General features: G+C 38.1%; 1 protein-coding gene across 1 annotated transcript in view; it reads left to right on the top strand.

Moving 5' to 3' along the window:
- The first annotated feature begins 1,777 nt into the window (after positions 1–1,777).
- The window catches only part of PELI1 (pellino E3 ubiquitin protein ligase 1), a 48,702-nt gene continuing 22,864 nt past the window's right edge, over positions 1,778–27,615 (top strand). Inside the window, exon 1 of the mRNA XM_082851894.1 lies at positions 1,778–2,078. The gene's annotated coding sequence lies outside the window, so the exon portion shown is untranslated. The remainder of the gene's footprint in view (positions 2,079–27,615) is intronic.

Here is a 27,615-nt window from a genome sequence, read left to right as displayed (position 1 = left end):
TACCAAAATTTCATCTGCTTCCAATCCTGGCATGGCTTTCCCTTGCTTCTAGAAAAGACTCTACATTCTTTGCGTATTGTACAAGATTCTTCATGATCTGTCTCTTTTACCTTCTTGTGTCTCCTTTTGCCACTCCCTTCAATCCCATCCTACCACAGGCAATGCTGAACTCTTTGCTGAACCAAAATACTCTTTGCTCTCACGCCTCTAGCACTTTACTCTCGCTGCCCTAACCGTAACCCTAACCTATGCTCCCAATACTCTCACTCACTTCTCCCTTCTCCTTCCTCCACCAGAGCACACAAACACACTAACTCCTAGTCATCCTCAAGTTTAAATGTTCTTTGAAGCATTTCCTGACCCTGCCTGAGTCTGGGGTAACTGTGTGTCAAGGCACCTAGTGTACTTTCCTACTAAAGTATTTATCACACTGAGTCTGTTTATTTACCTGGCTCCTCCTCTGCACAGTAAACACTTTGAAAATAATAAATCCTTCTTTTACATTCCTGTATCTCTATTTCTGGGAACTAATAAAGTGCCTGAGACATGGTATACTCAATAAATGTTTTTTGAATGAATAATTATGTGGTCTGCAAACATAAGGATACTTGATCTCGAAACTCTCTATCCGAAAACCTTAACTTTTCCTGTATTCCTGATTTCTAAGCATTAATCTTTTTCTTCCAGAATATGGGGTTCTAGGTAGGCAGAGAAGGAAAACAAAAGAGCTTGGGGCAGGCTGCCTATAGTCCTCTGGAGATCCAATAACATGTCCTGCCTTTCACCACTCTCCTCCACCACCTATTCACACCTGGGTGCCCTTTGTGGGTGTCGAGTTAGCTGATGAGCCCAACAGCATACTCAGACCTTGCTTCAGATTTCTCTTATTGCCAAATGAAAGCTGGCCAATGTATATACCGTAAACAATGTTCAAATTTCCACTTATCTTTTAAACTTCTACTTTATGAAATTTGTATTTCTTAAAAATTGTAGGCCTTAAAATTTTAGAAATTTGGATTATTTTGCACTGATCAAGTAAGATACAGCGATCTTAATCCCAAGCTTTACCTTTACTGGCCTTAAAGTTAGATGTGACTAATTGAGCGAAGAAATGAACTACCGGAATCTGACAGTGGCAATGTTCCTAGCCGTTTTGTAACCTAATTAACTGTTATGTTATTGGCAGCTACTACCTTTCTACAAGTCTTAGGTTGAAAAAAACAAAAACAAGCAAAGAAAACCTTGAATTTAAGGCAGAGAGGATTCGCCTGAGGGAAGGGTGGGAACTGGGTATTCGTGATTCCGAATTTATGGGATAAAATTAAGCAGAAGGGAAGACCGAGATATGGTGAGGAAGTCAGATTTCACTGCGCACTTATGAGTGGTGAGGGTAGGAGTTGGAGGTGGAGCGAAGTAAGAAGGACTAGCGAAGAGCGGGATCCCTAACAGCACAATAATACAAGGAGGGCCTTGTTCAGCCAGGAGCAGCACTGAACACGTACCCTTCCTTAGGGTGTCGGTGAGCATAGTAACAGTGGGGCCGAGCCTCTCCCCTCGAGCATGCGTGGTGCAGAGCGAGCCCGGAAACGATCTCAACAAGGTGCACCTTTTTTCTTCAGGCAGAGAACTACAACTCCCAAGAGACCACTCGGCGCTGCAGCGCCGCCTCCCGCTGTGGCCCTACCCCCGTCCCCTCCCTCCGGCCCCGCCCTCCAGCTAGTCCCCTCCCCTCCCTCCGAGAGTGTGTCAGTGACCCAGAGGCGGTGTGAGGCGGAGGAACCGTCGGGGGGCGCCGCCGCCGCCTCCAGCAGCTGCACAAGCCGCGCCGCGCGTTCGGATTTGCCTCGAGCCCTCCGGGAGCGCATCACAAAGCGGACCCCACGGCTTTCCCTCCGCCCGCGGCTTCTCCAGCTCTTGGCTCTGCGGCCAACTTCCTCTCGCCGGGCTCGGCCGGCAGGCGAGGAAGGCTGCGGTGGAACGCTGGGCTGTCTGCTCGTGCTCCTCGCGCACGCACCCTTCACCCCCCTCGCTCCGGGTCTCGGGGCCGTGCTGGGATTCCGGGCACCAGCAATTGTCCGGTGAGTGTGGCCGCGGCGTGCCGTGGGAGGGGTCGCGGCGGGGCCACCGAGGGACGCGGGCCAGGCGGGCGCGCAACTTCCTCGGCAGCTTCCCCCGGCGGCCGGCCGGCTCTCCCCGCCCGCCTGCGCGCCCCCGCGCCGGAGGCGGCCGAGAGAGGAGTTTGCGGCGCCTGCATCCCGCGCTCTCGCAGTAGGAAGCGCCTTTGTCAGGAGCCGGCGGGCGCCCCCTCCCCCTCCGCCTGAGTGCGGGCGCGCGGCAGCCAAGTCCGAGCCCCGCGCCCTACGCCCCGCGCCCTACGCCCCGCGCCGGGCCGCCAGCTGCTGGAGGGGAGCTCCGCGGGGGCGGGGAGCAAGACAGAAAAAAGAGAAACAAAGGGGGTGGTGGGCTTTTGTTTGTGCGAATCTGATAACTTCTTCCTTCCTTACATAACACAGACTCCCGAGTTAGTCATTCTTTTTTTTGTTACGACTATTGCCATCATCTTTGCGTGTCCTTCGCGTTTTCTTTCATCTCTGGATCTCAGAGCACTTAAAAACACTAATTAATTACACCTCCGGGGCCCCTACGAAACACGTTAATAAGCCCGTTTCTGTAAGTGGGTAAACTGAGGTCCAGAAGAGCTCTCTAATTGATGGATACGCTTGCTCTTCCACCGCACCTGGTGTCTGAGGACCTGAAAGCATCTATGAGTAAGAACTCGTTCTTCAGTGCCCCGTGGAAAAGTTAAAGGTGCTCATTTTACTTACAGGCTAACTAAAGTCTAAAAGAAGTAGGGGTGATGTTAGGTAGTTCAAACAATAACTCTTCTTACATAGTGTTTGAATCTTAAAACCTCAAAAGAGTCTTGAAAAATACTCCGAGTGGGGAAAATACTGTACATCACAAACTCACCTCACCCATCTACTTTTATTTTTGTACATGCAGGTCTCTTACAAGGCGGGAGAGCAGTGATGGGGGATGGGGGTTGGGGGAGGGAGGACAGAGATTTTTTTAATGGAGGCTTAACAGATTTTAATCACTACACACAAGGAAATGTGTCTTGGTTTTAATAGCACCAACAACCTTCCCACCGTTTAGTCATCAGATAATTGAGTGAGCACTTTATCCATAAGACGCCGGTTGTGCTAAGAACTGACGCTTTAAGTGTACGAAACGGTCATCTGTTTGTTTTGGTTCAAAGACTGTGTACTTCTCTTACTCTGTAAAATGTTATTTTGTTTTCTTAGCAGCTGATCTTTTGTTTTAGAACTGGCTTTGTCTTTTTCTACATTGAATATGTGTTACTTTTGTAGCTGAGCAGAATCGTAACAGTGTTGTTGTTGTTTAGTTTGAATAGTAGCGTGAATTTAAATTTTTGAATTGTGGAGAAGGTTTGGTTTCTCCAGTTCTTCGGTTTCAGTTTATGACGTTTTCTTTATAGCTAACAGAGAAAATGTTTTCTCGGTGTGATCAGATTTATATCTTTCAAAACATTGTCCTTCTTGTACAAATACAGCATATGAATTCCTTATGTTTTTTATTCACATCAAAAACCTCTTCTGGAGGAAAATACATAATTCTGAGGACAAGTTTGTTTATTTTGGTAGTTGAACCAAACTGGAAGGTACTAAAAATTTAAATCAAGCATCATTTCTACTAGTTATTTCCTGAGATGACTAATGATCAGAACTGTAGTAACAGTACTTTCTCTTCTCCTAAATTCTCTTGAATTTAATTTTGTATTTTATAGTTGCCCCCAGACTTTAGATTCTGGTGGTCCCATCAGAAAAGGAAAAGACATTTGTTATTTTAATATTTTTCCCCTAATCCTCTAAGCTGTCCCCTTTCTGTAGTATGTTGAAAGAGATCTTGAGTTTAAAAAATTGAAAAATAAGTTGTTTGGAACATACAGTTAAGTGTATGGAAAATTGTATGTAGTGAAGTGGTTATAGTACTTCATCTAATAAATTTAAGACTTTTAAAGAGAAAACTGTCACCTAGGTTTTTATTAATATTATAGAAGTGCTGTAATGTAATAATAGTAGTATTTATTGACTTGCAAAAAAGTGATCTGGGAATTGTGCCTTAGTGGCGGATTGGGGGGAGGGGGCGGAAATCTGTGCTCTCCTTAAAATTTTCATTTAGGTGACCTTACAGTTGGTTATGTTGAACTTTTTCTGTAGTGTTTACAAACCAAATTTGCCAGAGGCATTTGTACTTTAAGGTAGCTACTAACACAATGTCTGCTCAGTCACTGGAGTCCAAAGGCAGAAGTTAGTGTTGACTGTCAAAGGCTGGCATTGCAGGTTTCCTAGTTTCTTTGGGACCCCTTAAAGGAAATGAGTGAAAAGTACAGGGCAGGGAACTGAGTCTAGTACTGCTGAGCTACAGAGCCAAGTTTCAAGGGAAAGCCTGAGTGTGTTTGCCTTTGTCTTTGTTTCAGCTTCCTTTCTGGTTGTCAGAATGTCACTTGTATATGAAGAGTTCTGTCAATTCAGAATATGCCTTATTGTGGTTGTCCAGTAGGTCAGATGATAAGGACTATAGTAGTCCTGCTCTGCGAACAATTGTTTTCAGACAGAAGCTTCTGTAACTGATAGAGATTTTAAGCTGGAGGAGGTAGAATTGAAAACTATCTAACATTCTCGCATACATACATCTTACCATGGCATGTCAATATAGACCTATTCTCATATTTATTAAATCAGAAAGGCTTATATTGATTGTTTTATTTCATCTGTTTTAACTGTGTATATGAAAACATAATGACAAACACATGATGGCACTGAGAGATGGTTCTAGGAGTTTCTTAGGAAAAATCATCTTATTTCATAGTTACATTTGTGTCTTTTAATTGAGGAGAATAAAACAAATTTAAAAGCCAGTAGAAAGAAGGAAGAAAATCAGTAGAATGAAGGAAACCTGGTGAAGATGTTTTTATAGAGAACAATATTACAGATTCCTGACAACATTGTATAAGGGACAAAATTCTAGCTAAAGTCTGTAAAGAGTGAATTCCACTTAGCATTTTCTGTTTGTAGATCTCTAGCCATCTTTTCATGATTCTCTCTAAATATATCACACAGGAAAAGTAAATAGAAAGCATTCTTTCAAGGCATTTGGGTTGTTGGAGTATTTTTTTACACATGTGGTAGTGGAGGTTTATTGTTTTTCTTTAAGTTTGACCTCTGCCAGAGAACATTTTCCCCAGACTAATGTGTGGGAACCTCAAAACAAGAAATATTGGACACTGAAAGAACTAGATATAATTTCAAGTTGTACCACTAGCTTGTTTTATGTTCTCTTGAAAGATCCCTTCTAATAGTTGTGCCTTCCAAAGGCTGAAAATAATTGCACTTAGTAGGCCCTACATAGTTTTTGTTTTTGCTGAATGAATTTACAAGTAATAAAGAGAAAGCACAAGATTTCCTGAGTCAGAGAATTTCTGATTTTTTTCTTTTTAAATAGAAGTAACTGATGAACATGTGATTGGAGCCCTTCAATTAGCATAGCTTCCTTCAGAAGTAAACTTAAGAGGAAAAGAGCTTCATCAGGTGATTTAAGAGAAGTAAATTGCAAATGAGTCTAAGAACACCTGATTATTTTTTCAGAATGTTGTATATGATGTTTTAGATTTTTTGCCACAATAAACTCCGTTTCAGAGAAGCAGAGTTCTACATGTTACTCCTTGTATCACGCCTGTAATGCTTTTTTACACCTCAAAATACCATTTACAGAAAAATAGAATATGTTGCTGGTGCCTATGGGAAAATCCTGATGTTTGTCATCCCTCAGTTAATCGTGACCATTCATGTAGTTAAAAGTTTTTAATTGAGTACACATGTAATTTACTTTTCAAAGAATTTATTGCTGATTTTTATTTTATAATAAACCTCTTGGGATGTTGCTAGTTCTAAAAATATGTAGTACCTCCCAGTTTCCCACCATGTTCTGCAGTTTCTTTTTCTATTAATTTTTTGGCTGCAATTTGCTTTTTCCCCTAAATTGTCTAAAATGAGCTAAGAAATGTTTAAACATACTTGACAAGAAATACAGTCAGTAATTTATTATGCTAAGCTTCAGCTAAATTTCCAGATACTAGGTATGTGAATCTGTTTTAGAGATAGAAGTATACTTACTTTGAAGGGGGCTAAAGCAGGGAAATAGCCAGTAGATTTCATCTTGGGTATCAAATCTGATTGCCTGGTAGTGACTGCCTGGAGTGTTATGTTTAGAAAATTGGGAGTCCTGGTTCAGACTCAGCAGGAGCGAGTGCTGTGATTAGCAATTTCTGCAGTTGGGTGGGTGGTGGGCTTTTGGTATGAATGCCAAATATTCATTTTGTACTTTTTGGATGCCTTTTATGTGTCAGACACTGGTCTAGATGCTGATATCACACAGACTAAAATCTCTGCCTTATGGTGTTTACATTCTAATAACAAGACACAGACAATAAAAAGGTAAAATATCTTGTGTTTAAATGACAAATGACCTGGTTTCTTTAAAAAATAAATAGCAAGAAATGGGGGGATATAAGATTAAAAGCAACTAAAGGGGGCATATCCACCAAATGTATTGTGTGGACCTTAGATCCTGCTTTGAGCAAACTAACTGTGAAAGGATATTGATGAAAAATTTGGACATTGATGGGTATTTAATAAAAAGGAATTGTCAATTTTTTTTAGGGTATAGTAATGTTTTATGGCTTTAAAACAAGAGTCCTTACCTTTTGGGGGTATATTTATGAATTAAAATATGATATCTGGGGCTTCCCTGGTGGCGCAGTGGTTGAGAGTCCGCCTGCCGATGCAGGGGACACAGGTTCGTGCCCCGGTCCGGGAAGATCCCTCATGCCGCGGAGCGGCTGGGCCTGTGAGCCATGGCCGCTGGGCCTGTGCATCTGGAGCCTGTGCTCCGCAGCGGGAGAGGCCACAGCGGTGAGGGGCCCGTGTACTGCAAAATAAATAAATAAATAAAATCTGATATCTGGATTTTTTTACTTTAAAATAATTTGCAGGGGAGAGGAGCATAGATGAAACAATATTGGCCCTATATCGAAAAAATTTTGAAACTAGATAATGGATACATGAGATTTCTTATATTCTCTCTACTTTTGTGTATGTTTGAAAAATTCCATAATTAACAGTTTTACACATACAAAGCAGAAAGGGGGAAGAGGGAATATGTGGGATGTGAGTATGGGATGGGAGTGAGAAGGTGATAGTTATTTGAGTAAAGACCTGAAGGAGGTGAGGGAGTAAGCCTTGCAGGTAATCTTAGGGCAGGTGGAGGGAACAGTGAGTACAGTGACCCTGAGAATGGAGCTTGACTGGAATGCAAGAAATTACAAGAAAACCCGTGTGTCTGGGTTAGAGTGAGAGAGAATAGCAGGGGATAGTCAGAAATATAAAGGAAGGGTAGAGACCAGATGGTATAGGACTTGGTTGTCCATCCTTCCTTTAAAGTAAAGATATTTATTTTATACACTTATCTAAAATAAGTCTAGTTTAGTCCCCCTGGAAGCTCTACACTTATTTCAACAGTACTAGCATTACTCAAATTTTTTTGGTTCTTTTTTTTTGTTTAAATTGCCTTCTAAGCCAGTTTAAGAGCCACTCATGAACAGAGCTCATTACTTTCTATTTCCGCCTTGTTTTTAAGGAAGAGGGGGGTATTAGCTACATGATACCTTATTTATCAGATATGACTCAGAAAGGATTTTGACAGAAAGAAAATAGGAAATAACTTCAGGCTGTTTGTAAATGTCAGATCTACTCTGAGAAGGCCATTGCTGTTTCTGAAAATCAGATCCACCCATAGACTAAAGAGGAATTTTAATAATGTTCTGGACAATTGTAGCATCATTTAAAGTAAGGATATAATGAGAGTGACTAATATGGAAAGACTATATTCATTTGGATATTTAAGTTCTGTCTCATACATTAAAACACATAACATATACATACAAGACCATGCATATTTCTTAAGTATTCAAAACAGTCATTGCTGATAAGTTTCATTTGTGTTAGGCATCCAAGACCGAAGAGATGGCATTTATCGTTGCAATGAAATTGTATAACTTTCTTGTTGCAATGGCATACACTTGGGAATTGAAAGACTAGCACACGTTTAGTGTTAGGAATCTGGCTTTCAAGTCTTCTTGTATTCATGCTTCAAATCTCAGATTAGTGCTTTTTTCAAGAACATGCTGATTTCTCATAAAGAACTCTTTTTAAATCTTTTTGTTTTTAATAAACTTATTTTATTTTTGGCTGCGTTAGGTCTCCGTTGCTGCGTGCGGGCTTTCTCTGGTTGTGGTGAGTGGGGGCTACTCTTCGTTGCGGTGCGTGGCCTTCTCACTGCAGTGGCTTCTCGTTGCAGAGCACGGGCTCTAGGCTCGCGGGCTTCAGTAGTTGCAGCATGCAGTCTCAGTAGTTGTGGCCCGCAGGCTCACTAGTTGTGGCGCACGGGCTTAGTTGCTCCGCGGCATGTGGGATCTTCCCGGACCAGGGCTCGAACCTGTGTTCCCTGCATTGGTAGGCGGGTTCTTAACCACTGCGCCACCAGGAAAGTCCCTCTTTTTAAATCTTTATTAAAATTATAGAAAAATCAGTCCTCATCCTCCAAATGTTTGAAAGCCCCACCCCCAGAAAAAACCTTCCATAAATATGGGTTTTTTAAATCTTCTACTTAAAGGGCAGTATACATGTAGAGATTACTAGTTTTGAATAGTTTGATACTAGTTCATTTTTTTTTTTTATAAGAATAAGTTTTCGGGCTTCCCTGGTGGCGCAGTGGCTGAGAGTCCGCCTGCCGATTCAGGGGACACGGGTTCGTGCCCCGGTCCAGGAAGATCCCACATGCCGCGGAGCGGCTACGCCCGTGAGCCATGGCCGTTGAGCCCGCGCGTGCGGAGCCTGTGCTCCGCAACGGGAGAGGCCACAACAGTGAGAGGCCCGCGTACCGTAAAAAAAAAAGAATAAGTTTTCCAACCTAAGAAACTAAACGTATTTCAGTGGTTTTTACTCTACTGATAACACTGAATAAAGAAAACATCCTTTTTCTAGTTAATTATGCATAACGGGAAGGCACAATATTTTCTTTAACCAATAATGTGTAGAATATAATGGGATTAAGTAGAATTTGTGAAATGTTATTATATAATAGATTGCAGAAAGTGACCACTAAGCATATAAGTATATAACTGTATAAGGAATACTTTAACAAAGCTTCCTATTTTTCCGAAAATTGTTAGGAATCTAGTTGTTCAATTCACTCAAGAGTTTTTGTCCCTTTGGTGGATAGGTAGATAGGTATATAGCCAGACCCTTTCTTCATATACTGCACATACCATTAAGATTGAGCTGCTAGGCCGGATTATTTAATGTGTTTTAAACACTAACCTATGAGCATGGAACACAGAGCCCATGTTTAATTTCTGGGCTTTCCACTAACTCTGAAAGTCTTTAAAAAGCTATCTTTGGTTCATCTGTAAAATAAAAGTGGTGGTAGTTTTTCAGAAAGGACTTTGAAATTCTAAGGTGGTGACTGTACTTATGTGTGGCTCGTTTTAGAAATAGCTTTGTCTTTTGATTTGGTGGTAGGATTATGAATCTGTTTTTCATTTCCATTTTTGTGGAATAAATAACTTCTGAGGGAGGAGGAAGAGAAAGAGAGAGAGGGGAGGAAGCAAGAGAAGGAAGGAAAGAAAAAAATTGGTTCCCACAAAATAGTAAACATGACCATGGATAGATAATTCTTGTAACTTGAATCTGTTTGTCCATGACCTAATGAGCTAAGACTCATACTTATAAATGAAGTAGAGAATAGTAATGATAATACACCTTGCATTTTAAGAAAAAAAGTTGCTTTGCAAAAGGGACATGTTATATTTCATGTTGACTTAAACATTATGACCATGATAAATGATACATGATAAATATACTTCATCTTGGAATTGATGATGATGATGATTAACAGTAGTTAAGAATTATATGGAAATTCAGTCTATTACTTAAGCTCTGTAGATGGTTGCAGCATCAGGTTCTAGGTTATTTCTTTCACGTTGTGCATTGCAAATACTCATATTCCACATCCCTGCCTCTCTCACTTCATCTCTCTCTCATGCTCATCTCTCCATCACTCTCACTGGCTCTGTTTATCTTCCTTCGCCAGCTTTAGTAGTGCCCATTGCTCTTATACAGTGTTTTCTACATTTGTCTGCCATTTTTTATATTTATAAAGAGGGCTTGGAATGAATTAAGGGCCTAATAAAAGAAGTGACATGTAGATGGCAAGTATAACACTTTTCCTATTTGTGTCTTATGTACTTAGCTTCTTTTTATCTTGTGCTATTTTTGGTGTGTATTCTGGTGGAGGGATGGTATATTGTATTAGCTGGCACTAACTGACCTATAGGATGGCATACTTTTTGAACTCAGTAATGTAGGAAATAGTAATAAACTCACTGATTTGAAAGCCTCATAAGTTAATCCTGCATCTATCCAGAATCTATACTTAAACTAGCCTAGTGGAATTTCAAAAGCTGTTTTCAGCTCTTGGTGTATGTTGTTGTCTTTTCTGAAAATGTCAAACAATCAGGGACTTCATCATCACTGTAATAATAGTTAATCATAAATGGCCTTGGGGAAAAACTGTGTCTAGACTCATGTTGAGCTGCCTTTTTTTTTTTTTTTGCGGTACGCGGGCCTCTCACTGTTGTGGCCTCTCCCATTGCGGAGCACAGGCTCCGGACGCGCAGGCTCAGCAGGCATGGGTCACGGGCCCAGCCGCTTTGCAGCATGTGGGATCTTCCCAGACCGGGGCACGAACCCGTGTCCCCTGCATCGGTAGGCGGACTCTCAACCGCTGCCCCACCAGGGAAGCCCCCAAAATGATTTATTATTGCTATTTTTTAATAAGTATATCAGAAAGGAGAAGCAGTATGATTCAGGATAAGAAAGTCTCTTGATTCAGGAGATCACTTATTATCTCCATATTGCTAAATCCAATGACACTTTTCCAGTATTTATCTTACCTGACCTCTCAGCAACATTTGACATTGTTGCTACTTCCTACTTTTTGAAACATTTTTCTTTGCTTCCAGGACACCATATACCTTACACCAACCCCATAATGCTGTTGCTTTTTTAATCTCTTTCAGAAGCTGCTGCTGTTCTTGCAGCACCCTAAATTTTTGAATTCCACAAGGCTTGGTCTTTTTTTTTTTTTAATTTATTTTTTGGCTGCGTTGGGTCTTCATTGCTGTGTGCGGGCTTTCTCTAGTTGTGGTGAGCGGGGACTATTCATTGTGGTGTGCAGGCTTCTCATTGTGGTGGCTTCTCTTGTTGCGGAGCACGGGCTCTAGGCGCACGGGCTTCAGTAGTTGCAGCACGTGGGCTCAGTAGTTGTGGCTCGTGGGCTCTAGAGTGCAAGCTCAGAAGTTGTGACGCACGGGTTTAGTTGCTTCACGGCATGTGGGATCTTTCCAGACCAGGGCTTGAACCCGTGTCCCCTGCATTGGCAGGTGGATTCTCAACCACTGCGCCACCAGGGAAGTCCAAGGGTTAGTCTTAGGTTCTCTTCTCTTAGTCTGTACTCTTCCTAGGTAATTTCTTTTGTAGAAGATTTCCAGGTTTATATTTCCATCCCAAGCTCCAGACTTGTACGTATAATTGTTTCCCATGGATGTCTCAAAGGTAACTCAGATTCTCAAGTTCAAAATCAAACTAATGGGAATCACAAGAGTTATTATTATTTATCTCCTAAGAACATTAATATCTCCTAAGAAGGAGTTAAAGAATTAATATGTAAAAGTCTTTGAAAAATGCCTGGCACTTACGATAAGCACTGCGTACGTGTTAAGATTATTACTTATTATTATCTCAGGTTTACAGGAGAGGAAACTGACCAACTGTACAGTTGGTCCAAGTCTCACACCTATTAAATGACAGTGCCAAGAGTCAACATAGACAGTCTGACTCCAGAACTCCCTTAACCACTCTATTTTACTTCATCTCAACTAATAAGAATTTATCTCATCCTTTTGCACATGGACTCCAAATTAATGGTCTCGTCGTGATCCTAAGAGTATTGTAATTCATTCCAGCAAACACACCTGGTGTTTAAAATGTAGAAGATCTAAAATATGCAGGTAACATTTCACTTCAGTAAGATATGAGAAGCACAAGGATATACATCTTAATTCTATTTTATTCCATGTGTATTTTTTGTTTTTTTCCCTTTCTTGTTAGCAGTTAAGTCACGAAAATCCCTAGAAAATGGAAGTACTAATTCTGTATTACTCTTAAGTGACTTCAGTTGTTGTCATTTACTTACTCTGTTAAATCCTCTTTAGCTAAAATTTTCAGAATGACTTGGGGGCTCAATAGCATGTTGTATCCACATAATATGCTTAAAATCAATAATTTTTATGATTTTGATTAACTGTTACCTCTTTTGAAATTATGTAGTGATTTGTCTGTTTTCAGAAGTCTAAGACATTTCAATTTCCCAAGAAATTTGTCTTTAAATTTTAATTTTATTGGCTGATTTTCAAATAAGAACTTTGATTTTAGCATTATATCTTTGTATTAGATTCTAGATGTAGTTGAATCTGCTTAATTTTATAAGCTTTAGTCTCTGACTCTCATTTAACTGTTTAGTAAAAAGCACATCTGGATATTATTTACAGTTTCTATAGAGGATTTACTTCCCCCCTCCCCCCAATTACTTATTTCTTCTTTCCATTGTTGATTTTTTATTCTTATTCCTTGGCGGCAAAAAAAAAAATTTTTTTGTATTAAGACAGTATAAAGGCAGAAGATATGAAGTCTTTCATAGTTTTTGAACTTAGCAGGGGGTGGGGGGTTCTTGAGAAGGAGAGTGGATTTTGAAAAGCCAGAATCATCTATGGGGAAGAGTCTGTTCTTACCTTGTTTTTGGAACTGAGTTTTATGACCTAGTGTATTTATTATTGGAAAACACTTAAAATAGTTGTTATATCAGCTAAGACTCTATTTTTTACAGAAAACTCCATTCAAACTGACTTAGGTAGGGGTGAGCCCAGGGGGCGGGGGAAGGAGATTTATAACGGTTTGTGTAAACTGGTCCAGGATAGGTGTGGCGTCAAGAATGGCTCCACCCAAGGCTCAAATAATGTCATCAAGACGCAATTTCTGTATGTTTCTTGTCACTGCTTCCTCAGTGTTAGCTTTGTTCTCCAGCCCTACATAAGCAAAAGATAACTTCAGTCCCTTCAGCCCCTAAATCCTTAGTTATGTATATCTGGAAAGATTAACCATCTTTTTCGTAGAAGTCCCAGCAAAAGTCTCACTGCATCTCATGGGCTCATAGTAGCCCACTTCCCTTGCAGCCAAGGGAATGTGAAGTTTGGATTGTCGGGACAGAGCCATGTACCCAGCTATTGAGTTTGAGGGTGTAGTCAACTACAGACACACATAAACTATATGTATTTACAATAAGGGAATGAAGATATCATTATACCACCAGAAGAGTGAATGTTTTATGAGCAGTGGAAAATAGATGTATTTTATAGTATCTTTTCCATTTTAAGAGTTGGCACTCAAAGACCAGTTTGATTTTTTTTAATTTAGTATTTAGCGCTAATTTGGAATTTGTATAATTTCACTTCCAAATTACTGTTTAAAGCAGTATGTAAATGGGAATTGCTAGACTTTTCACCTCTGAAGAGCTTTGAGAATGTATCAAAATTTAAAATTTGGTGCTATGTTAACAAATAGCCTACTACTAATTTTCCTATTATCTATGGTAATCCAGTTTGTTGATAACTAGTTCTTGTGATATAGGGCAGTGTCTTTATGGATTAGCATCTTTTTCTAGGTTAACACTTTTTTTTTTTTTTTTTTTTCTTTTGCGGTACGCGGGCCTCTCACTGCTGTGGCCTCTCCCGTTGCCGAGCACAGGCTCTGGACGCGCAGGCTCAGCGGCCATGGCTCACGGGCCCAGCCGCTCCGCGGCATGTGGGATCTTCCCGGACCGGGGCACGAACCCGTGTCCCCTGCATCGGCAGGCTGACTGTCAACCACTGCACCACCAGGGAAGCCCGAGGTTAACACTTCTTTAATGCCTTAAGCAGACTGGGCTCTTGGACCAAGAACTTCATAAAGAACCATAAAATCGAATATTCTGTCCTGGACACTCAGGGCCTTGGTGAGAGGAGGTGGAGTAAGGGGCTATAAGGGACACTAGTAAAGACATTACATATTGATTTCTATGATTGATTTTAGTCTGAAAATGAAAACTTGGTTCTTACTGAAAAAATAAGATACCCATTGTAGGGTTTTTCTTGCTTTTTAACATCAAAAATATGAAATGAAGTGGCAAGTGATATTTACATTTCAGTCTCTAATATAAGCATTTAGCTATCTCCTTCTAGTTCTTATGTTACATTAATATGTATACGAATGAGTACATCCATCCTCATAAGGCTTTAATATTCTATAGTCTCTAGGAAATTTTAGATTTTTTCTTTTAAATTTCTTGACACCCCAGAAATATTTATGCTTTATCCACCAAAATTAAAATGAAGACTCCAAAGGAATCTAATGTAAATGTATATTTAACATCATCTTTTCCTTTATTATTAAGTGCTGCAAAATGAGCAAAACACTCTTTCTTTTGGGGGAGTTTTCAGCTTTAATAGGAGAGGTAGCACAAGGTCATACATAACTGTAATGCAAAGCTGGATATAAGGATAAGAGTTTAGGGGATGAGGAAAAATTTCCTGATTGGAGAAGGAATATCAAATGGGTCTTGAAACATTAACAGAATTTTTTTACAGGTAAATAGGGATAACATTAAAAGTTACTGTTTACTGAGCATTTATTATATATTCAGTTTCATTTTTGTCAAAAACGTGTGTTATATATGACATAGAGAAGGACAGCCGTAGCACTTTATACTTGGGAAGAAGTTGGAAAGAATTTGAATTACAGTGGATTTAAAAGACACATGGTTTAAAAATTAAAAATTGAAGTAATGGAGCTCATTGGGGCACATCAACTGGGGAGCTTTCTATTTCAGCCACCACAGTAACTCTTCCTAGTATAAATACTAGTTGAGAATCATTTCTAACAAAAATTACATTGTTTCTCTATAGGTAATCAATGATTTGAATAAAATCTTAATAGTACATACATTGCCTTAGGGGGTGCTAAATTAATGTTCTAACATTAGAGTCATTATTAAAGAAATCCCTGTAACAGTATATGGATAGCAGTATTACCAATTGTAGACTGTATTCTACATCTTCTAGAATCAGCAATATATTTATTTACGTGGTTTTTATATAGGTGTTAGTGCATTTTACAAATCTAGGATGGTTCATTTAAAGTGGATTTTCCACAATACAGTGTGACATTAAATGAGTGGTCTTAGAAAATTTATAAATGGTCTGAATATTTACTGAAGAACATTTTTATAATAAAAAAGGGAATAATATATTTCATGAATTATTAAGAATTTAAGTCTTAAAAAGAGCAATTAGACAAAGCCTATTCGAATGATTATAATTGCAGTTTATTGAATTATATGAAAAAGAGCCCAAATTAGTTTAAACAAATAAGATCTGAATCTGTGGTATTGTGTGCCTAGTATTTTTTTCATTGAATGTCAGGGGTATATTAAAGTGCCTGCATTTATGTTTCTCTACAAAGGATTGTTCTGACAATAAGTTGAAGTCATTTTCACCATTTATTGCTGTCTAAAAATTTCCCTTGACTTCACATTTTGTTCTGAATGTCTTGGTTTCTTTCCTCCACCTACACAATATTGAAGGCAAGTGAAGCAAGAGTTGCAATATGAATTTGAGAACCCTGGCTTTTTTTTTACCAAAACAAAATACACCTTTATTATAAGATTGCTTTTTATTGCTACCAAAAAAAAGGACTTTTTGGCAAGTGTTCAGTAAATGTGTGAATAACCTAATTGATTTAGTGGAATGAATAGAAAGCTTTGCTATTTGTCTTTGTAGATACTTGGCTCAGTAAACACAGTGATAGACCAAATGCTATATAGTCAAAGGTAAAAACAAAACCAAAAAACTCCAAAGGCCCTCCAAACTTACATATCCAAATAGCAATTTCTTGTCTATGTCAGGGCCTTCAAAGAGAAAGAGCAATATGTTAATTAAATCTTATTTCTATTATGAAAAATAATCCTGTTAATGCACATAAAACTCAGTGCTTTGACAGATGTTAATATGTGAAAATATTGATAGAGGAGATCCTCTTTACGAATTGTAAGCTGTATGAAATTCAAAGATATGTGTGGAAATTTAAACATACTATCATATACTCTGCAATAAAACTCCAGTAAAGGCAGGAAGCATAATTAGGACAAACAATTAAAGATAACAGTAGAAGCAAATTAAGAATTTTTAAAAAACTCATTATAGATGTCATATTAGTTCGAGTTCAACTCAGTCTGTAACTCTGGTTAAAAATGAAAAATTTTAGGTCCTGTAAAAAAAAAAAAAATTCTGTAGTGGGAGAGGAAAAAAGAAAGAAATGGTGGTGGCAATTAAAATGTATACGGTACTTTTAAAAAGTACATTTACAAATCTGATCGCTTAGTTTTAAAAGCGTAGACGTGTATAGTGTATAACTTGATTTCCTTATAAGACCATTATATGGTTAAAATAGGAAATCTCAGAAGAATTCTAGGGGGAAAAGGTGTTTTCCCTAATTTTAATGACTCCTTTAAGATAAGAATGTTTTTCATTTAATCTTTGTATCTATAACTCCTGGCACAGTACTTGACCCATAGTAGGTACTTCATAAATGTTTACAGAACTAACCTTAACTTTAGAAATTTCAGGATAGACAGTGTTATTTTTCTGGCCTTTAAAACTGTACTCTCCCCCAGCCCCCCACCACACACACACACCTTTGTATGTCAGTTTTGATACAAATAGGTTTTCAGTTTTGATGTGAAGAAAACATGTTTTTCATCTACCCAATCTTAGCTTGAACTGAAATTACTTAAAAGGGACCTCGAGGGCTTCTCTGGTGGCACGGTGGTTGGGAGTCCGCCTGCCGATGCGGGGGACGCGGGTTCGTGCCCCGGTCCAGGGGGATCCCACGTGCCGCGGAGCGGCTGCGCCCGTGAGCCACGGCCGCTGAGCCTGCGCGTCCGGACCCTGTGCTCCGCGGCGGGAGAGGCCACAGCAGTGGGAGGCCCGCGTACCGTAAAAAAAAAAAAAAAGAAGGGAACTCGATTTAACAGCATTCCTTCTTTTCAGGTGTCTGGTGTACGAAATATAGATTCTAAACCATAGGGATGGGAAGAATCTGGTTTTAACTGAGGTGACTGATGGGAAAAAAGTCAATAAACTAAGATGGAGAACCAGTTGGAAAAAAGGATCTCTTCCTGTTTAGTGGTCATTCCTAACAAATGTAATTAGAGGGAAGTTAAATTCTGACTTTCAAATGTTAACTGAGGCAACAACCTAGATTTTCCAGGTTAGTTCCAATTTCAGGTACAAAATTACTTTGACAACAAGGAAAAGAACTATGGTTAGCAAAATTGCAGTTGTTGCAGTCAAGTTCTGGTTGGAAATACAGTTTGAGAAAACAGTTAAAGCAGCATTAAATGAATATACTTTTAACACGATGAAGTTCCAAAAGGCATCCACTTCCAATTCATCAGTGTTAAAAACCTGAAAGAAACATTGCTGTGATGCTCATAATCTACTAAAGCATGATCTCCAAACAAACTTATACAGAATCATACTCTGAAAAGTTTTCAAACCAACTTTTTTTTTTTTCAAACCAACTTTTAATGGCTTGAAATTGGATGAGTTTTGTGCTTTTGTTCTCCCATGTTTTATTGTTATTGTTTAATAAATATCAGCAAAAGGGTTATGTAACAACCTGGGCTTTTGCAAGTTAATATGCTTTAAGAGAATGTTTTTTCTGGTCTTGGTAGTCTGTCCACTATTGAAAAAATACAGTGTAAAGAGATTTTATCTATTGTCAAGATATAAAGAGGAATCAATAATTGTTGTCATACTTTTTCTTTATGCTGAACTGAATTTTTTAAACTGAGGTTTTATTGTACAAATATTAAAAATCATAACGGATGAGTGATTTCTTTAGTTTCCTTCCAATCTACCCCACCCAGCTTCTCATTCTTACAGGTAAACTGATCCTTGGTCAGGTTTGTCAGTTCTGATTTGTCAGTTTTTCTGGTTTGTCAGTTTGTCAGTACTGGTTCTCAGTACCTAAAAATATGAAAACCATATCCAACATCAAACAGATTCCTTTTGATCAGTTTGGCCTGGCTAGTTTTAAAAAGTTTAATAAGCATCTTTCAGCTTTATATACAGCTTCGTACTTTATTTACATACTTGCCTTCCAGAAACATGTATGCAACTGATCTCACTTAGGGAGAGAGCCACATTACTAATCTGTTCTTGATCCATCAACCTGTGAAAAAGGAAAGGTACAAATCCATCCCTGTGTGGTGACCCCAAGGGTCTCCTGCCTTCCTTGGGGAAGGAGCTTTACCTCTGGGAGAAATTGAATATTAATATACACAAATGCTGAGGGAGTGCACACCAGCCTTCTGTATTCATCAATGTAGATTTTCATAAATAAACAGTAAAAAATTGTGAGGAGAAGCAGTAATGAGAAAAGGAGCCATGCTGCTTGTGTCCTTGTGGGCTTTCTATGGCTTACATCATCCATTTCATCTTAATGAATTGGCATATATTTCCCTCTTCAGATTAACTTCTCTTATATCAGTTTACTCTGTTTGGAAAGATAACTCTTTCTTTGAGACGACTTTCCAAGAATGCCCAAAATGAATTTTATGTGTCTACTACAGCCTATATTTTGGGTCAGACTATCCCAACATTCTACCCAAATTTGGCAAAAACCCATTTTACCATAATGTAGTAATAAGCAGACTAAAAAATTTAATTTGAAATATATAATTATTTTTATCCTAGACATTGTGGCCAGACATCTTTTGGCCCTGTCTTGATTGATTGGTTGACTTTTGCTGTGTAGAATGGTAGACAGGATGTGTGTTTAAACTCAGATGTCAGCTTTTGCCACTTAGTTTCGAAATGACCTTGAGCAAATTATTTTGCCTGATTTCCTCATCTGTCATAAGACAGTTGTAAAGATTGAGTTTAACAAATGTAAAGTTCTTACTAGCTACATAGTAGGTAATACAAGTTTGTTTTCTTCCTTTTCTGAAAGCTTTATTTAAAGACTTTGGACTAACTCCAGAGTAAGTTCAATCTCTACCCAGACTCTTAAGGCCCACTATATCAGGCACTTCTTTACCTTTCAGCTCCATCTCATTCAGTACATTTATCAATGCTTGCTGATACAGTCACTGAGTCTACAGAAGGTTACATGGTCCCTGATTTCCAGGCTTACTGTTTATTGGTCTCCTAACCAAACCCTTCACTCCTGGGAACCTACCCTTTCCTGAGCACACAATACATTTTTTCCGCTTGCCTTTTTTAATCTTGATGCAAGTTGTTTCTCCCACCTGAAATGCCTTTTCCCCACTTACCAGAATCTAGACTGTCTCCCAAGGCCCAGCTCAAATACCTCTCTTTCTATGAAGCTTTCCCTGGGTCCTCTTACACCAAAGTGGTAACACTTTTCTTTGAAGTCTTACCTTATCTATTGTCTTTTGTTTTAATTGGGTACCTGTCCTTTACTGATTTGGGTTAGTCTGACTGATTTACACCTTTGTTTTCATAACTATAAGTAAATGAGAGGTAGTATAGGGAATCATACCTTTTGCATTAGTTTGAATACTATTGCTTCTGGCATTGTAGTGAATGCTCAATAATATGTTGGATTAGTAATTGCATTATTAGACTCTAGATGTGACTCTAGATGTGAAAGTAAGGAGACCACAGGCCTCAGTTTGAAAATTACTCAAACATCTAAGTTGATTAAAGTGCAAGGAAGCCCATAATTGCTGTTGTTAGTAGAAGAAATCATCAATAAGCATTTAATGGAATCTAGAATATTGAGAGAAGGGTGACTTCTCTCATAATCCTGTTGTGGAGAGATACCATCATCTGGTAACCTAGATATTAATTTTCTAACTGTTTTCAGCTATTTAGCCAAATAAGACTATAAGCTGTTTAATACTTTAAATATTTAAATAATACTTCCCTGTATAGTAAACTGGTAAACGTTAAGTGTTTTCCTGAGTTGTGTGAGCCATTCTAGTAAATTATGGAGCATGAAGAGGTAGTCATGGGAACCCACAATTTATAGCAGAATTAAGGGTTGCCTGGGATTTGCAGCTGACATCTGAAATGGGGCCCTTCTGTAGGACTGAGTCCTTTAACTTGTGGGATCTGAGCTTACTCCAGGTAGTGTCAGAATTAAATTGAATTCTTGGACACCCAGCTGGTGTCAGAGAATTGATGAGTTGGTTGGTGTTCGAGGAAACACCCGTCACTCGAACTCGCTGAAGGTGATGTAAGATGTCAGCAAAACCAAACCAAAAAAAAAGCCAGAAAACCTGTGTCTACAATTAAAGGTAGATTGAAACAGAATGTGAAATTAGAAATTCCAAGCCTAATTGTGAATTTTGAGATTTCTGGTACAAAAAGCAGGTGGTTTGGGAAAGTCTTCAGCTCTGTTTGTGAAAACTTGTATATCTTGTAGAACGTTCAAATGATTGTTTCCCTCAGTTTCTGTGGTTCAGGAAATAGCAAGTTCAAGAGCAGTATTTGAATTCCAGGTGCATGCCAGCATCCAGTGATCTTGAATTTATGGCAGGTTTTTTTGTTTTTTTTACTGTGGTAATGCTTTCTTTCTCTCTTTGTCATTATAATAGCTTCATTAAGATGTAATTTATATACCATACAGTTTAACCAACGTAAAATATATACTTCAGTGGTTTTTAGTATAGTCATGGAGTTGTGCAACCATCATCACAGTCAATTTTGGAACGTTTTCATCACCTGAAAAAGAAACCCCATAGCATTTAGCCATCACCCCTTCCCAGCCACACCCCCATCCCAGCCCTAGGCAACCATTAATCATACTTTTTGTCTCTGGATTTGACTACTCTGGACATTTCAAATAAATGAAATTGTAATATGTAATCCTTTGTGGTTGCCTTCTTTCTCTTAGCATAATGTTTTCAAAGTTCATCCATGTTGTAGCATGTATTAGTATATTATTCCTTTTTATTGCCAAATAACATTCAGTTGTATGGATGTGCCACGTTTTATTTATCCATTCATCAGTTGTTGGACATTTGGGTTGTTTCTACTTCTTGGCTATTAAGAATAATCCTACTATGAACATTCATGCAGAAGTCTTTGGACATATGTTTTCATTTCTCTTGAATATGTACCTAGGAGTGGAATTCCTGGGTCATATGATAACCTTGTGTTTAATCCCTTGAGGAATTGCCAGACTGTTTTCCAAAGTGACTGCACTTTTTACTTTCCTACCAGCAGTGATTTTGATTTTGAATTTTCCACATCCTTGACAATATTTCTTTTATGGATGATAGCCATCCTAGTGGGTGTGAAATGGTATCTCATTATGGTTTTGATTTACCTTTCCCTAATGGCTATTGATGTTGAGCATTTTTTTTTCCTGTAGTCATTGGTCATTTGTCTGTCTTTGGAGAAGTCTTTTTTCAGATTCCCTTACCAAATTTTAGTTAGATTATTTATATTTTTATTATTTAATTACGAGAGTTCTTTATATATCTGTACCTGGATATAGATATATACCATTCTGTGGGTTATCTAATGCAGTGCTTTTGATATCTAGATTTCTTTGGTTTGTTTAGGGAGACTTACAGGTTAGCAAAGCTGACAAAGCGGGAGTGTGACCAGTTCGGGGAGGCATGACCCATCTGGTGAGCAAAAAGAAAGAAATCTCCATGGTATGCACATCATCAAACTTTTATTTGTCTAATTTTCAGCTTTTTCTTTATGGTATAAAGTAACAACACACAGCAAAGAATAGAGCTAAAGGTAAATACTTGGCCATCTCATGTGATAATACTATGGTACAAGGTGTGAGTTACTTGTTAGCTGCCTGCTCTGTTCTTTAGTGTTTGTAGTATTGCCTCCAAAACTAATGAAACAACCTAACAGAAGTCAAAAGATCTATTAGCTGGTTCCACTACTTAGTCCTATGACTTAATCAAATACCTTACCCTCTCTGGTTGTAGATTTTCCTCATCTATAAAATGAGGGAATTGAAAATTGAGTAAGCTGAGAGGATATTCGTTAGGGTTCTTTCCAGCTTTAATAAGTGGTTATATGATACAGTAATACCAGTGACGTTTTTCTTCTTCTTCCTGCCCCTAAACAAGGAAGATATGCCTTGTTGAAAAATCTTAGGCTCCAAATACCTTTTCCTCAAAAGGATGAGAGTTAGATGCATTTGGCAAGTAAAAAACTGGGCACATGTAGATATTCAGTAAACGCTTATTGGGGAGTAGCCAAGGCCATCTATGTGAATTTGCCTTATGGGTTAGAGGAACATGACATAGCTGTCACCGGTGAGGTGGAACTAAAGGATGAAATAATTTATAAGCCTGCTGTGGGTGTGGCTAGAGGTAAAGGGACTATAGGAGGAATGAGTCCTTGATTGCATCCTCAGAAGTATTCAGAGATCATTAGGGGAGAAGCAAGCTCTCAGAGGTCAGTTGTGTCCAAAGGTAAAATCAAAACCTAAACTACAACACATAAGAAAAATAGGACATGAGAAAAGAAACATCTGAAAAAGGCATAGAAATTGTGAGGTAAGTATACTTTGTTTTGTTTAGTTTTCTTCTGGATTGATTTTTTAAAGTTTTCAGGGTACTGAAAGTTTTTTGTTGGTCTCTGAGCCCAACTGAGATAAGTGCCAGAAGTTCAGATATTGTAGGTGAGGACAAGAACGAAGTTTGACACCTGTAAGCCAAGGCAGATATGGAAGAAGAGTGGGGGAAAGGTCATTGAGATTAAGGTCCATCTGCCAGAGTTTGGTAACTTTGATTCCTACCAGCCAACAAAGCTACTTAATGTTTTATTTTTGTATTTGACTGGCTTCCATGATGTTATTTAATCAGACATCATTGTAAATAAATCGCATGTGAAAAGAAAAATAAAACAGGTAACTAGTCAATTCAAATTGGGAAAGAAAAACTTAAATATTTAATTCTAGCCCTTTTCCCTTATGAATATGGGTCTTTGTCCCATTTAAAAATTGCTCATCATACTCACTTAGTAAATAGGGAGGTTTTGTCCTTAATGTTTTCTTAGAGCTCTTTAAGAAAAATATATTCCTTCAGGAGATTATTTGGTATAAACACAGAGCTTGAAATATGTAAGGAATTTTTATACTCTTAATGCTCTACTTTTAATCATTAAGGTAAGTCATTATGACAGTATATGAGCTATTGATACATTGACTGCCTTAGGAGTTGAGCAAGAAATACAATCCCAAAATTGAGGTCAATATATTGGTCTAAAGAATGGCAGGTCCTCAGGTTTTGTTGTGGAATCAAGTTTAAGGCATAGTCAATAACAACTACATTCTGTTTAGTATAAGTGTTGGACCTGTCATGTCCGGCTACTTGAGCAGTTTCATCAGCCTAGAAGCACATGACATGGCAGGATCACCAAATAGCAATATGTTAGAATATGCCCAGATCATTTTTACAAATAGGTTTCCTGAACTGAACATGTATCTACATTGGACAAAAGCAGACTACCTGAGCAGATTTACTTTACAGTAACCTAAGTGGGCCTGCTGCCAGCAGAATGAGCAAAAGAAACAGTATGCAGATTTACACAAGAATAGCTTCAGGGGATGTGACACAGTTATGGAATGCTGGGTAGCAACAGAAGTAGACTTGTAGCTATAAGCTAGAAGAGGGTTCATTTTGTGACAAGATATTATTAGACCTAGGGCTACCAAAAGTATTTTTGTGTAAGAGCATACACCCCCTAGACTCAAGCTGAACAACAGTTTAGTGGGTGAGGAGTATAGATGGTTTGCATATGCAGCTTATTGAACAGGTATGGAGCAGAATTTGCTCTTGTGACTTAATTTAGCATGCTTAAAAAAACTTAAATGTAATTAAGCACAAAACAGATTCACCTTTGTGTAGAGGAATATACAAGTTACATGTGTAACCCTTCACCATAAGGAAACACATTTGTTAAGAAAAGGTACAGGGGAATTGGGAGAAGCAGGCAGTAACTCCTCAAATGAAGCTTATGAGTAGGATGATCTAAAAGCAGCTTAAGTCAGTAAGTCAGGTGCCTTCAGTAGCTATTTGGTGAAACTTGTATAATCCCAACTCCCTCTGGATACTGCTATCATTTCTCCATGTTTATGAACACCCAGTGAATCTATTTTAAAGTATAAAGCTGGAAATAGACAAGCATGATCAATTAAAAATATGATTGAATGTTCACCTGTTCTTATGCCTGGGATAATGTAGTTTTTTATAACAAGACCAAAAAAATCTGCTTCATTTGATAGTTCTAAAAGGGTACTTTTTCTTTACATATGAGTGGTATTGATTCTTCAGTTTTTTTTAAATGGAGTGTTTCTTTCTTAACAGATGGAGTATTATACTAAATCTGTTAAAATAGACTATTACTCTTATCATGAAAATATAGTTCAGTATCTTAGTTATATTTCCGACATTTTTAGAGAGCATTTATGTACTTAATTCAGTCAGCCTTTTAAGAAATAGAATACTCCCTTTTGAGGTACCTTATTCCATAACTTGAAATTCAGCCAGTGTTAAAAATTGTTCCGTGCTTTCCTCTTACTTCCGTTTCTTCCCTTTTGGGACGCAGACTTCCTTAGGGAGGAGGGAGGAGAAGTGAATTCTCAATTCAGCCAATAGAATCTAAAATTATATAGTGTTTACCTATTTTGCATAACACAGGCCCACCCACATATATTATGAAGGTGCTTAAGTGAAAACACTGAGCAGACTGCTATTCTGTGTGTGATTCCAAGTGTAATTGGAAGGTGCTTTAGTACTATCTGGATTTTATCCTCTGGTGAGAAGGTTGTTTATCTAACTTGTGATAATAGCGATGGAATAAAGAGGTAGGTGTTCTGTGGCTTAATTTTAAGTGTCACATTGTCAGTGCTTGGGTTAAAGGTAGGGTTGTAAAAGGAATGATTTGAATTATCAGATGGTTTATATTTAATTTTTTCACATTTTTTCACATTCAGTTTTAGAAGTATGTTATGTATAAATTATATTTCCTTCCCTCTTAGAAAAAGGGTTGAATAAATCTCAGGCTCCAAGGATTTTGTGTTTTTAGGGAGGTTTAGACTATTAATCTTAACCTCTTATTAGTCTTTAAGAAAGCATAAGGCAAATAACTACAGGGGTTTATTGCCTTTTGACTGTTGGTCAGCAGAAAACTGAAAACTCTTCATTTGCAGTATTTTTCCAATCCAAGCTACAGTATTTAGTTTTTAACATGCTTTGGAACTCAGTGTTGTCCATTGTTTTCTTTTGAATTATTACATTTGAGAATTACGTCGCTCTCTGAAGGAAATCGTTTGGTAGCCAGAATGATGGTGCTGTCATTGTACTTTGGTTAGCTGTTGACAGTTTATTCAGAATCTGGTTTTTTGACCATAAATCTCCTGAGGTCCTCTCAAAGAGATCTAGGCCTTTGAGATAACTACAGTTTACTATTTAAACATTTTTATAAGGTAGGGAAAATTTATAAAGAATTTATGGAAATATTGAGAGTCTTGCTTTATAAGAATTTTAGGTAATGTCTCTACCTGAATGTTTTGTTGTTCTTCTCTGATGTGGTAGGAAGAGATTTAATAATTTTAGATCTGATGATTGATTGGGGGGGGCGTGGCAAGTAAGGCTCTTTCTGCTAGAAGATGAACAGTTATAAGTTCCCAGCAGTGTTCTTTTCTGAAGCATTTTATTTTCATTAAAAGAAAAGGTATAACTAAGATTTTTTAAATTGAAAATTCATGAAAAAACTGAATGTTTGCTAGAATACTGACATGCTGCCCAGTAATATGTGTTCATTTTTTAATCAAATATTCTAATCTGTTCGTGAGGGGGAAGTATTCATTGTCTTGTGTATGTATACAATAAGTCAGCAACAATAGAAAAGTTGCAAATTAGGAGGAAAATTTGATCGTTAGTTACCTTATCGGGGTATTTGTAATGTGATACTGTAACAATAATCAGAGTGGAAAGAGGAAATTTATAGAAATATCCAAGCTATATGTATGTATTATTTTCCTGATAAAGAGTTAAATAGGAATACCATACTGAGTGATTTAAAATATTCACTCCGCTAAAAAATAGATGTTCTTAGCCTCCCACACACAATGTCTCTAAATTACTGCTATAAAAATTTATGGGGAAAACATTATGATTTGGTCAAAGAAAGATCAGCTGCTGTTACTTTTGAGAACTTTTCATGAATCAAAGAAAAATTAAAACTCATAACATGAAACTTTTGTTCATTAGTGAGATTATAATAGTTGTCATCTTTTAACAATGACTTCTCTCTATGGGTAGCTGATTTTACTGTTAGAAAAAATACTGGAGATTCATTTGTAATTTGAATTTTCAACTACATTTTTCTTTTCCTACTCCTTTTTAATAGAGCTTATAATGGAATTGTGAAACTGTAAAAGAGTTGAAGTTAACTTCCTTGTAAGAGCAAGAAATACATATACTAAATCTTATTTGATTTAGATGTAGTTTTTTCCACTATTGAGAATCAGTCACTTGTGTAGCATTCAACCTTGAAACTAATTGCAATGATCTTTGAGGCTTTTGATTATATTTCAGGGTCTGTTATATATTATGAGCAGTAGAAAATTAGAACTTCTACATGGTATCAAAGTTACCTACAAAGAACAGATTATAAACATTTGTTTAGATATTCAGAAATGAAGATGCATCTCTGAGGAAATAAATATTAAGTGATGAGGCAGCATCACCATAAGTTAACAGTTATTATCAAGACCAACTTTGTATGCCTAACTTAAATACATTTAACAAATACTTGATTTTTTTTTTTTTTTTTTTTTTTTTTGCGATATGCGGGCCTCTCACTGTTGTGGCCCCTCCCTCTGCGGAGCACAAGCTCTGGATGCGCAGGCCCAGCGGCCATGGCTCACGGGCCTAGCCGCTCCGCGGCATGCGGGATCCTCCCAGACCGGGGCACGAACCCGTGTCCCCTGCATCGGCAGGCGGACTCTCAACCACTGCGCCACCAGGGAAGCCCCTGATTTTTTTTATTTTAACATGGCATTAGAACCTTGAAAATCACTGGTTTAACTCTCACAGTTTTAATAATTTTAAGAGACTCAAAATTCTGTGACTTGGATATTTTGTGAGTGAATCAAGCAGATGACCCAACATACAAATCTCCGTGCAGCTTTGTTGTTCGCATTCAGTTATAGTGACAAATCATATGAGGTGTGGAAAATATTGCCCCCAGTTTTTAGATGGAAGATTATGTGTTACCGGACTGGTTTGTAGGTTTGAGAATTCGTGAAG

The sequence above is a fragment of the Leucopleurus acutus genome, assembly GCF_964270905.1.
Source record: "Leucopleurus acutus genome assembly, chromosome: 12".
Taxonomy (NCBI): Eukaryota; Metazoa; Chordata; class Mammalia; order Artiodactyla; family Delphinidae; genus Leucopleurus; species Leucopleurus acutus.
The sequence above is the reverse complement of the archived record's forward strand: the minus strand, read 5'-3'. Positions and strand labels throughout refer to the sequence as shown.